General features: G+C 40.0%; 1 pseudogene; it reads right to left on the bottom strand.

The window, feature by feature from the left end:
- Positions 1-1,029: 1,029 nt before the first annotated feature.
- LOC115283360 lies at positions 1,030-1,539 on the bottom strand (annotated as a pseudogene).
- Between the last annotated feature and the right edge of the window lie 12,314 nt (positions 1,540-13,853).

The following is a 13,853-nucleotide window of genomic DNA, read 5'->3' as shown; positions in this document are numbered from 1 at the left end:
GAATCCAAAGACAAGCTCCAGGCTCTTAGCTGTCAGCACAGAGCCCGATGTGGGGCTCGAACCCACAAACTGCGAGATCATGACCTGAGCCGAAGCTGGACGCTCAACTGACTGAGCGACCCAGGCACCTCTAGACACATTCTTTTCTTCTCTGCAGTAACTCACTTTTCACAGTGTGAATTGAACTCCCTTTGAGAGGGGTGTACAAACCCTTTTTGCTTCAGTCATACTTGACTGTTTTATTAGGCAAAGATCCAAGTGTGGGCTACAATCAGAATTTTTTAAAGCTTAAATTCAATCTCCTTGGAACAGAATGGAATCTTAGCCAGTGGAGCACATTAATACCGCACTTGATACACATGACAGTCTGAGATCTTCTGGCTCACATTTTCTTTCAATGAACTTTCCATTTATCCAAAATTTAGTATTTATGAAGCAGTTAAATTTCTCCACTCAAAAGACCATTAGTAGAATGACAACACTGTTTAAAGAATATTAACAAGACAGCATACTTTGAGCTCTAGTTTCTGATTGACCTAAATTTAAATCTTGGCTTTATGATGTAATAGCTATATAACTGCCTCAGTTTCCTCATTTTTTTAGTTTAAATGCATTTTACTTTTACACACGTTCTTTTCCTTTTTAAAAAAATTTTTTATTTTTAATTTTTTCTTTTAATGTTCCTGCTTTTTGAGAAAGAGAAAGGGTGAGCAGGTGAGAGGCAGAGAGTGAGGGGGGCAGAGGATCTGAAGTGGGCTCCGAGAGCAGTGAGCGTGATATGGGGCTCGAACTCATGAGCTGCGAGATCATGACCTGAACTGCAGATGGACGGTCAATGAATGGAGCAATCCAGGTGTCCCTCTCTCTCTTTTTTTTAAACAATGGCCTCACTCCCATTAAGTCAAGGTCAAAATAAATGAAGAGCTCAAGATGGCCATCTGTCTCATTTTTCTAAGTCCAGGTGATGTGTGGATGAAAAGCGCAGCCAGTTATGACAAGAGGTGATATATCCAAAGTAATAGCCAAATTTCATGCACATTTTTCCATTTCTAAACCATCTTTAAAGAAAATTATCTATGGGGAGAGTCATCCAGCAGAGCAACCATACCATCTGGATTCATGTTTTCACCAGCAAAGAACTGGCAGCTTTTGAAATGAGCAAGGTTGTGCTTGATTTCTTCTGCCGCCCCTGTCATAAAAGTTTTGATGCTTTCTGGTTTCTGTTCTTCAAGTTTGCCTTTGATTTCATTTCACGTAATCTTTGGTGGCCTTCTTGCAAGCTTCTTTTGTGAAGCTGGTTTCCTGTAAGTGATGGTTCATGACAACATCAATACCAGTGACTGCTGTGCTCTCTGTCCCTTCACCCTCGGGGCCTTCAGCCGAGGCATTTCCACCAGGGAGAGAGTCATCAGTGCTGCCCTCGGTTCTCCTGACCATCCTCCCCTCCACCTCCAGGCAAAGACCCTCTCTAATCTCCCACATCTTGTAGACAATGGACAACATCTCATCCTAGCTGCTGGGATCCCAGGAGATGATCATGATGGTGGCTGGAGAGAAAGGATGGTGGCACTAGCTTAGCAGGAGCCCAGAGCTGAGACGAAGTCAGGTTACAGCCATAGTGGTCCTGGAAAGAGGGTGGAGAGTGTAAAAAAATGCCCAGTTTCCACATTTTTATTTATTACTGTATTTTTAAAACGTTATTGGTGTTTGAGAGAGAGAAAGAGTGAGGGAAGAGCAGAGAGAGAGGAGAGAGAGAATCCCAAGCAGGGTCCATGCTGTCAGTACAGAGCCTGACGTGGGGCTTGATCCCACAAGGGTGAGATCATATCCTGAGCTGAAATCAAGAATCGAATGCCTAACTGACTGAACCACTCAGGCGCCCCAGTTTTCTCATTTTTAAAAATGGGAAATGACTAGTATCTAACTCATGAATAAATGAAATAAAATATGTAAAGGGCTTAGCAGTGTGACCAAAACATGGACAAGTGGGAATGTTTTCAAGGAGGTGTAGAGCTCTTAAAAAGATAAAAATTCTGATTTTCCTGAGAAACTAACAATGGGAAGTAGTCTATTGGAGTTTGGTGACCTTGGTCTTCTGATAATGATTGTCTCGTCTTAAACTATACTCTGCCTTGCTCCTTCTTGATGCCTCCTCCAATGTGGGCTTTGTTTGTTCCATGAACACACCATACCTCCTCTCAGCTGTGAGCCGATAAGCATGGAGTTATTCCTGCTCAGTTTCACTTCCAAGTTGTAGCCTGGCAAAGTGCTTCTCATTCACGTGCAAGCATACATGGAACAAAGTGACTTTCATATGCCATCATTTTCTTGCTCAATTGAGCATATGTAGATCCAGAAAGATCTCTGTCATTAACTAGGATGTAAACGTCACCTTTGAGTATGCAGAGCACACCGTACACATGAAATCAGTCTACATTCATGTGACCATCACTTTTTCCACACCGAGCACACCAGGAATCTAAAAAATCCATGGCAAAGACGAGGATGTAAGTATCTTGAGCACACAGTGCATGTAACCATACTCAGTTTGCTTTTAAGTGCCCAAAACTTACCTCTACATTAGCATGGACAGAAAGGTCCATGGTGCAGGCTGTGATGTGAATGGCATTAAATCAGTATGGAGTGCAATAAATAGCATGCAGAATAAGTCTATTGTGGCCATTACATAGTTCATGCTAAGAAATGAGTCCACAAATATCATGGACTATGTAAGATAGTGAATGGCACAGCTGTTCAGCTGTTCAGCTGAACTGTGCGTGGAGGCAGTCTACTTTCATGTGGACATTATTAACTACAACTTTAAGAATAGAAGAGTCTAGAAAACATCACAGACTAGACCAAAAAGTCAATGAAATCTATTCATTTACAAAGCGCATGCATTTATGTATTAAATATATCTCTTAACTCTGTATGAAATATACATTGCATATCTCAGAAATATACATTGCATATAATAGTATATGAATGGCACCCTGTGAGTTGTGCACTGTACCCAAAGTCCAAGAATTATTTCATTTTTATGACTGTTGTATGAACAGCATTGCTTGAACATAGAGGACAAAGAACTATTCCTGGAAAAAAATCTGGTTTAATGAGGCTATCATTTTCCCCTACACTGGGCATACAATCAGTCAGGAAAGATCCATCATATAGGCTGATGTGAATGGCAACCTTTGAGTGGATACTGCATACAACCTTTAATGGCACAATCCTTTTTAAAAAATTGGTATGACATTAGACTAGTTTTAGGCATAGAATGTAATGATTTGATATGTGTATACAGTGCAAAATGGTCACCATAATAAATCCAGGGACGAGCCAGCACCATACAGAGTTACAATTTTTTTTCTCATGATGAGAAGGTTCAAGATCTACTCTCCTAGCTACTTTCAAATATGCAATATACTATTACTAATTACAGTCACCACACTGTATGCTACATCCCCATGACTTATTTTAAAATGGGAAATTTGTACCTTTTTTTTGGTTTTATTTTGATAGAGAGATAGAGAGCAAGCGGGCGAGGGGCAGAGAAAAAGGGAGATGAATCCTGAGGAGGTTCTGTGCTTCCAGCACAGAGCCTGATGTGGGGATCAAACCCACGAACCATGAGATCCTGACCTGAGCTGAAATAGAGTTGGACCCTTAACTGACTGAGCCACCCAGGCACCCCTGGATATTTGTACCTTTTGATCTTCACTCCCTTCACCCACCCCCATTCCCCACCTCAGGCAACCATCAGTTTTCTATACCAATGAGCTGATATTTTTTTAATGTTTTTTATTTATTTTTGAGAGACAGAGAGAGACAGCGTGAGCAGGGGAGGGTCAGAGAGAGAGGGAGACACAGAATCTGAAGCAGGCTCCAGGCTCTGAGCTAGCTGTCAGCCCAGAGCCTGATGCAGGGCTCGAACCCACAAACTATGAGATCATGACCTGGGCCGAAGCCGGACGCTCAACTGACTGAGCCACCAAGGCGCCCCTGAGCTGATATTTTTAAGATTCAACATATAAATGAGATCATATAGTATTTATCTTCTTCACCTGACTTATTCCACTTAGCAAAATGCCCTCAATGTCCATCCACATTGTCATAAATGGCAAGATTTCATTTTTTTATGGTTGAATAATATTGAGCCGTATATACTATATTTAATAATGTAAACACAATGTATTATATATATTTATGGATTATATCTATGCATGTTATATGGATATATGTATATCTATATTATATGTAAGTATATGTACAACACATCTAATATGTATATAATACATATATACATTATATATACGTACACACATACACACACACATACAGTTACCAAATTTTCTTTTAAGATTTTATTTTAATTCCAGCTAACGCACAGTGTAATATTAGTTTCAGGTGTGCATAATAGTGATTCAACAATTCCATACATTGCCCAGTACTCATCACAACAAGTGCACTCCTTGATCGCCATCAGCTATTTAACCCACATCCTCATTTACCTCCCCTCTGGCAACCATTTTGTTCTCTATAGTTAAGAGTTTGTTTCTTGCTTTTTCTCTTTCTCTCTTTTTTCCCCTCTGCTCCTTTATTTTGTTTTTTAAATTTCACATGAGTGAGATCATATGATATTTGTCTTTCTCTTAGTGACTTATTTCATTTGGCATAATACCCTCTAGCTCTGTCTGTGTTGTTGCAAATGGCAAAATTTTTTTCTTTTCTATGGCTGAGTAATATTCCATTGTATGTATACACACACACACACACACACACACATCTTTGTTGGAGACCTGGGCTGTTTCCATATCTTGGCCATTATAAATAATGCTGCTATAAGCATAGGGGTGCTTGTATCTCTTTGAATTACTGTTTTTGTGCTCATTGGGTAAATACCTAGTAGTGTGACTGCTGGATCACAAGGTACTTCTATTTTTAACTCTTTCAAAATTAAAAAAAATTATTATTTGAGAGAAAGGGAGAGAGAGAGAGAGAGAGAGAGAGAGAGAGAGAGAGCAAGAAAGAGAGGCAGAGGGAGAGGAAGAGGAGAGAGAGAATCTTAAGCAGGCTTCATGTCCAGTGCAGGGCCTGATGTGAGGTTCGATTTTATGACTGTGAGATCATGACTCTGAGATCATGGCCTGAGCTGAAATCAAGAGTTGGATACTTGGGGCGCCTGGGTGGCTCAGTCAGTTGAGCATCCGGCTTTGGCTCAGGTCATGATCTCTTGGTCATGGGTTTGAGCCCCGCGTCAGGCTCTGTGCTGACAGCTCAGAGCCTGGAGGCTGCTTCTGATTCTGTGTCTCCCTCTGTCTCTGCCCCTCCCCTGCTCATTATCTGTCTCCCTCTGACTCTCAAAAATAAATAAATGTTAAAAAAGAAAAAAGAATTGGACGCTTACCCCACTGAGCCACAAAGATGCGCAATTTTTGACTGAGGAGTCTCCACACTGTTTCCCAGAGTGGCTGCACCAGTTGCATTCTCACCAATAGTGCAAGAGGGGGTCCCATTTCTTCTTCACATCCTCGCCAACACCTGTTGCTTCTTGTGTTGTTCATTTTAGCTATTCTGACAGGTGTGAGGTGATAACACATTGTAATTTTGACTTGCATTTCCATAACAATCAGTGATGATGACCATCTTTTCATTTGTCTGTTGGCCATCTAAATGTCTTCTTTGGAGAAATGTCTATTGATGTCTTTTGCCTATTTTTAATTGGATTGTTTGTTTTTTGGGTGTTGAGTTTTATAACTTCATTATATATTTTGAATACTAAATCTTTTTTTTAATGTTTTATTTATTTTTGATACAGAGAGAGACAGAGCATGAGAGGGGGAGGGACAGAGAGAGAAGGAGACACAGAACTGGAAGCAGGCTCCAGGCTCTGAGCTACCTGTCAGCACAGAGCCTGATGCGGGGCTCGAACCCACGGACGTGAGATCTGACCTGAGCCGAAGTCGGAGGCTTAACCAACAGAGCCACCCAGGCGCCCCTTGAATACTAAATCTTTATTGGATAGGTCATTTAAAAATACATTCTCCTGGGGTGCCTGGGTGGCTCAGTCAGTGGTTAAGCATCTGATGCTTGATTTCCACTCAGGTCATGATTTCATGATTCATGGGTTCAAGCTCCATGTTGGGCTCTGTGCAGACAGTGCTGAGTCTGCTGGGGAATCTCTCTCTCCCTCTTTGTCACTCTCTCTCTCTCTCTCTCAAAATAAATAAATCTTATTAAAAAATACATTCTTCCACTCAGTAGGTTGCCTTTTAGTTTTGTTGATTATTCCTTCATTGTGCAGAACGTTTTTATTTTTATCTAGTCCCAATAGTTGATTTTTGCTTTTGCTTTCCTTGCCTCAGGGGACCTATCTAGAAAAAAGTTGCTATAGCCAGGGTCCAAGAAATTACTGACTATGTTCTCTTCTAAGATTTTTATGGTTCCAGCTCTTACATTTAGGTCTTTAATCCATTTTGAATTTATTTTTGTGTATGGTGTAAAAAAGTGGTCCTGTTTCATTCTTTTGCTTATTGCTGTCCAGTTTTCCCAACATCATTTGTTGAAGAGATGGTTTTTTCCCTGACATCACACTTTCTTCATCCACTGATGGCATTTAAGTTGTTTCCATGTCTTGGCTATTATAAATAATGCTGTAATGAATATGACGCTGCATATATCTTTTCAAATTAGTGCTTTCATTTTATTTTTTCAGATAAGTAAGCAGAAATGTAATTACTGGATCATTTGGTAGTTCTATTTTTAATTTTCTGAAAAACCTCCATACCGTTTCCCACAGTGGCTGCACCAGTTTACATTCCCACCAACAGGGTACTAGGGTTCCATGTTTTCCACATGCTTGCCAGTACTTGTTATTTCTTGTCTTTTAGATAATAGCCACTCTAACAGATATGGGATGCCATCTCCCTGGGTTTAGATTTGCATTTTGCATAATTCTTCTTTACTGTAGAAATCATTTACTTCCTCACTGAGCATATGAGGAGTCCAGAAAGATCTGTCTCAAACTAGGATGTGACTGACATCCTTTAAATTTTTTAGTGCACAAAAATTTACACAGCATTCATTTACATGAATGTGGCATTTACCCCCACAAACATATAGGTCCAGAACTCATGTGATTGGCAGCCTTTAAAATGTACAGTACACTTAAGTGTATATGCAATAAATCTAATTTTATAAAGCCATCATTAACCTTCATATTGACCACATGAAGAATCTAAGATACATGGCACAGATTAGAATGAGGCTTTCACACAACATATCCAACTGTAAATGAAGTAAGTCTAAATTTGTTTGACCGTCACTTACCTCCACATTAACATATGAGGAGTCTAGAAGTAACTATGGGCTTTACCAGGTAGTGAGTGGTACCTCTTTAGTTGTACAGTGTATCCAAATATACGAGGATAAATTTACTTTCATGTTTACTTCCACAGTAAGCATATGGAGAGATTAGAAACATCCATGGCATAGATGAGGATATGATTATCATATCCTCTGTTTTGCAGTGTTCCCAAAATACAGCACAATCTAATCTCATGTGGTCAACACATACTTCCACATTGAATATTCATTCACGAAACAAAAAGATTCATGATGTAGACTGTAATATGAAGAGAATCCCTTAAATACTGGATCCACAATTTTTTTTAGTAGGACTGTCACTAACTACAAAGTAACCATCTGAGGAGACCAGAAATTTACATGGTATGTAGGACAATGTAAGTGACACTTTGTGTAGTGCAATTATCATTACCGTTTGAGCACATTAGGAATCCAGGGATAAGCCTGGCATGAATTGTGATGGGAATGGCAACTTCTGAGTGTGCGGTACGCACAACTAAACATGAAATAAGTCTTCCGTTATGTGGCCATCTTTTACCTCCACATTGAGCCTATAAAGACTCCAGAAAGATCTATGGATTGCGTTTCGGACTTTTGGCTAACATGACACACAGAAATATCTATGGAAGAGAGCAGCATGTGAATGGGCCCCCTCCTTGCCTTCAGTTATGCAGTAAACCCAAAACTATATATGGAATGTCTAGTTTAATGTACTCATCACTTACTTTCATGTTCAGTATGTTGAGAATTAAGAAAGATCCATGACATAGAGTATGAGGTGATTAGTTCCCCTTGATCTGTGTAATATTTTCAATCATATATATACTAACTGTACTTTTATGTCATTCACTAATTTATATTCACCTACAAGTAGTCCTGAATAACTGGTGTAGACCATGGTGTAGCCCATGAGAGAAACAGCATTCCGTCAGTTATTCTGTGTAGTAATCTGGATGTGGTAGACCTCTTCCCAGTATCCATCCCTTCTTTCTTCTTCCCTGGATTCCAAAGTTCAGGTTTCATGAATTTTAGCTGGGTAAAGACACACCAAAATAAAGACAGTATTTTTACCAAAATAAAGACAGTATTTTTCAGCCTCTACTGTAACTAATTGTGGTTATACAATTGAATTCTAGACCATGTGTGTAAGACACGTAAAACTTCTAGGAAGCGTCTTTGCTGGGAGCTGCACCGGCCTTGCTGGATGACACGGTCACAGTAAGGAAATGGCAGATGTGCACGGCTCCTGCCATGAGAGGCGGAAACTGGCATCTCCTTCTGCTACTACTGCTCATGTGAAATTAAGCCTGTTGCTATTGATCAGGCCTCATAATGTTCCAAGTCAGACCGATATTCCCCACACAGATACCTCATGGGAAGAAGCATATCCCCACCTCTATAAAGAGGAAGTTAAATAAAACACTGCAGATGTTTCTCAAAAGGCTCTTCTATCGAGCTTCACAAACTTAAGACATGGATAATAAAGGGGGTTAAAGAACACAAGAATAATATTTATTCTGGCCTGGAGATAAAGAGCCTAACTTAGGAATAAGAAAACAAAGAAGAGCTAGGCATAAGTTACTGCGCATACATATGCTAATTTGGTGCCCACTGTGAGGATGGGTAAGAGTAGTTACAACTTAAACTCATATGCAAAGGCCGGCTCACCTAGGGTGCCTCCGGCCTTACACCTTCAACATCAAAGAACAAGGCTGACAAAAGGTTTATTTACTAACCATCATGAATATATTCTTCCTCTTGTGAGCCAAATAGAATGCCTCCAAGCTTTGTTTATGCCTGAACCTCAGCGTTATTGTTATACAATGTGTTTGCTATCTGTTTCTCACTGAAAACATCCTGCTATCTTCTTAGTTGTAAGATTTACTACCAGTTCAAACAAATATGTACTCATCTGCTTTTCACTGAGAATATCCTGTTATCCTATGATGTGTAAGTTACCTCATTGTAATTAGAGTAGTTCTGCAAAAATGCCTCTGTAAAACCTGTTTCTGTGCCCTTTGCAAAGCACCTTTTTTTTTGGTAATTTTGTTTATGTCTTTTATTTATTTTTGAGAGACAGAGAGAGACAGCGCGAGCCGGGGAGGATCAGAGAGAGTGGGAGACACAGAATCTGAAGCAGGCTCCAGGCTCTGAGCTGTCAGCACAGAGCCTGACGTGGGGCAAGAAACTATGAACTATGAGATCATGACCTGAGCTGAAGTCAGATGCTTAACCGGCTGAGCCACCCAGGTGCCCCTATTCTTTTTATTTTAATTTTTAAGAATTTTTTAAATTTATGTTTTTGAGAGACAGAGAGCGACAGCATGAGCACGGGAGGGTCAGAGAGAGAGGGAGATACAGAATCTGAAGCAGGCTCCAGGCTCTGAGCTAGCTGTCAGCACAGAGCCTGACACGGGGCTCGAACCCATGAACCGTGAGATCATGACCTAAGCCGAAGCCGGACACTTAACCGACTGAGCCACCCAGGCGCCCCCAAAGCATCTTTATCATTGAGAATTATTTGTAAAAATTCTACTTTTTGATGTCATGTTAACACTTAAGTCTATAAATAAAGGCCCAAAACCTGGCAAGATAGAGAGATGCCAGGGAGATAGAGATGATGCCAGGCTGGTGACCAAGCAAGAAAGAAACTGCGTGGTTCTCTCTCATCCCATTTCGCCGAGGCCGCTGCCTCCTTCAGGGGACCCTGGACCAGCCAGAGCTGGATTCTGGCAGTCTTTAAAGTGAGGTAGATGCTCATCTCCTCCATCTTCCCCTTTTCCTGCAAACCTGAATGACAATGTGATAGTTGAGGCTCAAGCAGGCATCATGGGACATGAGGCAGAAGCTATGTGTTGAGGATACAGGAACAACAAACTGGACTGGGCTTGGACCCTTAATGATGGTTGAGTCACTATACCAGCTCTGGACTGCTTCTTTTGACTGCTAACTTGAAAGCTAACGTGCTTAAGCCATTGTTAATTTAGGATATGAGTTACGTACGGCCATTCCAAATCCCAACAGCAGTGTTTAATCTTATGGGTCAGTTTGGTCAGACTATGAAATCCACCTGTTTGACCAACTATCAGTGTAGATGTTGCTGAAGGTATTTTTAAGATGTGATTGACATTTAAGTAAATAGACTTTGAGTAAAGTAGATTACTCTCCATAATGTAGGTGGGCCTCATCCAGTCAGTTGAAGGCCTTAAGAGAACAAACTGAGGCCCAGGGCAAAGGAAGGAATTTTGCCTCCACATGGCCTTTTTTTAAATTTAAATTTTCTTATGTTTATTTCTTATGGGAGATATAGAGAAACAGAGTATGAGTGGGGGAGGGGCAGAGAGAGAGGGAGACAGAATCTGAAGCCAACTCCAGGCTCTGAGCTGTCAGCACAGAGCCCGATGTGGGGCTCAAACCTACAAACTGTGAGATCATGACCTGAGCCAAAGTCGGATGCTTAACTGACTGAGCCACCCAGGCACCCCTCCAGATGGCCTTTGGACTAAAGACATTACCTTCTTGTTGGAATTTGCAGCTTGTCAGTCTGCCCTGCAGATTTTGGACTTTCTATCTCCTGCTACCACATAAGGAAATTTCTTAAAATCTCTCCTTGTCTCTAGAGAGACAGAAAGAAAAGGAGCTCTATCTTTATACCTATGTCTATGCCTATATATTCCTTTTCTCTGAAGAACCCTGACTTATACACCAACTAATTTAGTTTCCAACTTATTTCACTTTAGTATAGTCTGTTTTTGCAGAGTGATGACAAATTTAAAGACCATCAAATGCTGGAGAAACCAGTTGTGAGCCAACCATGTGACTCGTAAGCAAGGTGCATTCTATCTCTAAAATTTGGCACAAATAGGTAATAATGCCCTACATTTATCACAGAAGTGTTTTGAGAACAAAACAGTTGTGTTGCTTGGAAAACAAAGGCATTTATGAAAATCCTCTTAAAAACGGTTAAGTACTTAGTCAATGTGAGACTACTATTTTTGACACTGAAAACAAGTTATTTATCAAGTGTCAGGTAAAACAACTTATTAAATGGCTACAAAAAACAGACTCTGTAGCTTGTAAAGAGTGATTACTCCACTTTCAAGTACTGCAATCAAAATATGAAATGTATGTTTGCAAAATTCATTCATAACTGGGGTATTATGCCCAGTTGTTGGATCAAATAGAATGGAGAATCGGTATACTAGGTGCTCATGCCCAGATGTCCACCATCATGATTTTGAAGGGTTTTGGAGGTCTTGTCAAAACTGTGTATCAAGGTCATGGATTGAGCCCTGCCTCGGCTCTGTGTTGAGTGTGGAGTCTGCTTGAGATTCTCTCTCTCTCTCTCTCTCTCTCTCTCTCTCTCTCTCTCTCTCTCTCTCTCTCCCTCTCCCTCTCCCTCTCCCTCTGCCCCTCTCCCCCACTTGCACACGCTCTCTCTAAAAGAATGAAAAAGTGTATACCAAGATGCATACCTTTTTCACCTCTACCTATATTGCTGGATCTTAGCATCAGAAGTTCACTAGCTAGAGAAGTAGCACTTGTCCTTGACCTAAATGGTAGCCTACGTTTCAGGACTATCCCAAAGACTTCCCTTTATTATAAATGACCACTTAAAAACCAAAACAAAAATCCTTTTATATGATGTATTCTATATACATATTTATCAATATTTGGAGTTTGCCTCACTGTCTTTGTTGCATCCCCAAACTCCTTTTATTATGGGGTTTTGATGATCTCTATCAAGACTCTGACCCTCCCTAACACAAACCATCTTCAAGCATTCTTCTGTTAGCCCTATTGGTTTCTGCCACATAAATGCCTTCGTTGTTCCTGTCATGTCTTCCTCACGATGCTTGCCCCCTAAAACTGATATGCCTTCTTCATACTAAATCTCTTCTTCTCTGGAATATAGCGCTCTTTGTCATCTTCTTGGGTCTTTGTCTTTTTTTCTCGCCTGTATGAGTTCTGGATTACTGTAATATCTTTTCTTCCAAGATTTTATTTAAATTTAAGCTAATTAGCATATAGTGTAGTACTAGTTTCAGGAGTGGAATTTAGCGATTCATCCCTTACATGTAACACTACCATAATATATTTTATGAGGAATCTCTTTTGCAGGGGAAATCTTGGTTTCATCTTCGTAACCACAGATGTAATTGCTACCCTTGCTGTTCAGGCCATTCTTGCAATTGGAAAAAGGTCAAGGGCTACCTCCTGAAAAGCAGTATTTGGAACAAACGAGCAACAAGTTTTAAAATTAAGGGTTTTTTTTGGGGTGGGAGGGTATAGATAACAGAGACACATGGTACAAAAGGGGAAACTGTTCCCTAGGCACCCAATTCCTTTCTCTCATGGTAATGAAAATTATCAGTTTCATGTGAATTCTTCCATTTAACACACACACACACACACACACACACACACACACACACACACAGTCTATGCTTATGGATTGGAAGAACAGATATTGTTAACATATCTACACTACCCAAAGCAATCTATACATTTAATGCAATCCCTATCAAAATACCATTAATAATTTTCACAGAACTAGAATAAGGAATCCTAAAATTCATGTGAAACCACAAAAGGCCCCGAAGAGTCAAAGCAATTTTGAAAAAGAAAAGCAAAGCTAGAGGTATCACAATTTCAGACTTCAAGTTATACTTCAAAACTGTAGTAATCGAAACAGTATGGCACTTGCACAAAAACAGAAACACAGATCAATGGAACAGAGTAGAAAACCCAGAAATAAACCCACAGTTCTATGGCCAATTAATATTTGACAGCGTGGGAAAGAATATGCAAAATAAGACAGTCTCAACAAACAGTGCTGGGAAAACTGGCCAGATACATGCAAAAGAATGAGACTGGATCATTTTCTTACACCACGCATAAAAATAAACTCAAAGTGGATTAAAGGGCCAAATGTGAGACTTGAAACCATAAAAGTCCTAGAGAAGAGCACAGGCAATGAGTAATGTCTCTGACACTGGCTGTAGCAGTGTTTTTCTACATTTGTGTTCTGAGGCAAGGGAAAGAAAAGCAAAAATAAACTATTGGGACTACATCAAAATAAAAAGCTTCTGTACAGTGAAGAAAAACAATCAACAAAACTAAAAGGCAATCTAAAGAATAGGAGATATTTGCAAATGACTTATCCAATTAAGGGTTAGTATCCAAAATATATAGAGAACTTATACAATTCACCATCTAAAAAAAAATAATCTAATTTAAAAATGGACAGAAGACATGAATACACAATTCTCCAAACAAGACATCCAGATGGCCAACAGACACATGAAAAGATACTTAACATCACTCATCATCAGGGAAATACAAATCAAAATCACGATGCAATAACACCTCACACCTGTCAGAATGGCTAAAATCAACAACACAAAAACAATAGGTATTGGTGAGGATATAGAGAAATGGGAACACTCTTGCACTGCTACTGGGGATGCAAACTGGTGCAGCCACTC

This window comes from Suricata suricatta, chromosome X (genome assembly GCF_006229205.1).
Source record: "Suricata suricatta isolate VVHF042 chromosome X, meerkat_22Aug2017_6uvM2_HiC, whole genome shotgun sequence".
Classification (NCBI taxonomy): domain Eukaryota; kingdom Metazoa; phylum Chordata; class Mammalia; order Carnivora; family Herpestidae; genus Suricata; species Suricata suricatta.
Note: the sequence above shows the minus strand (reverse complement) of the source record. Positions and strands in the feature narration are given on the sequence as shown.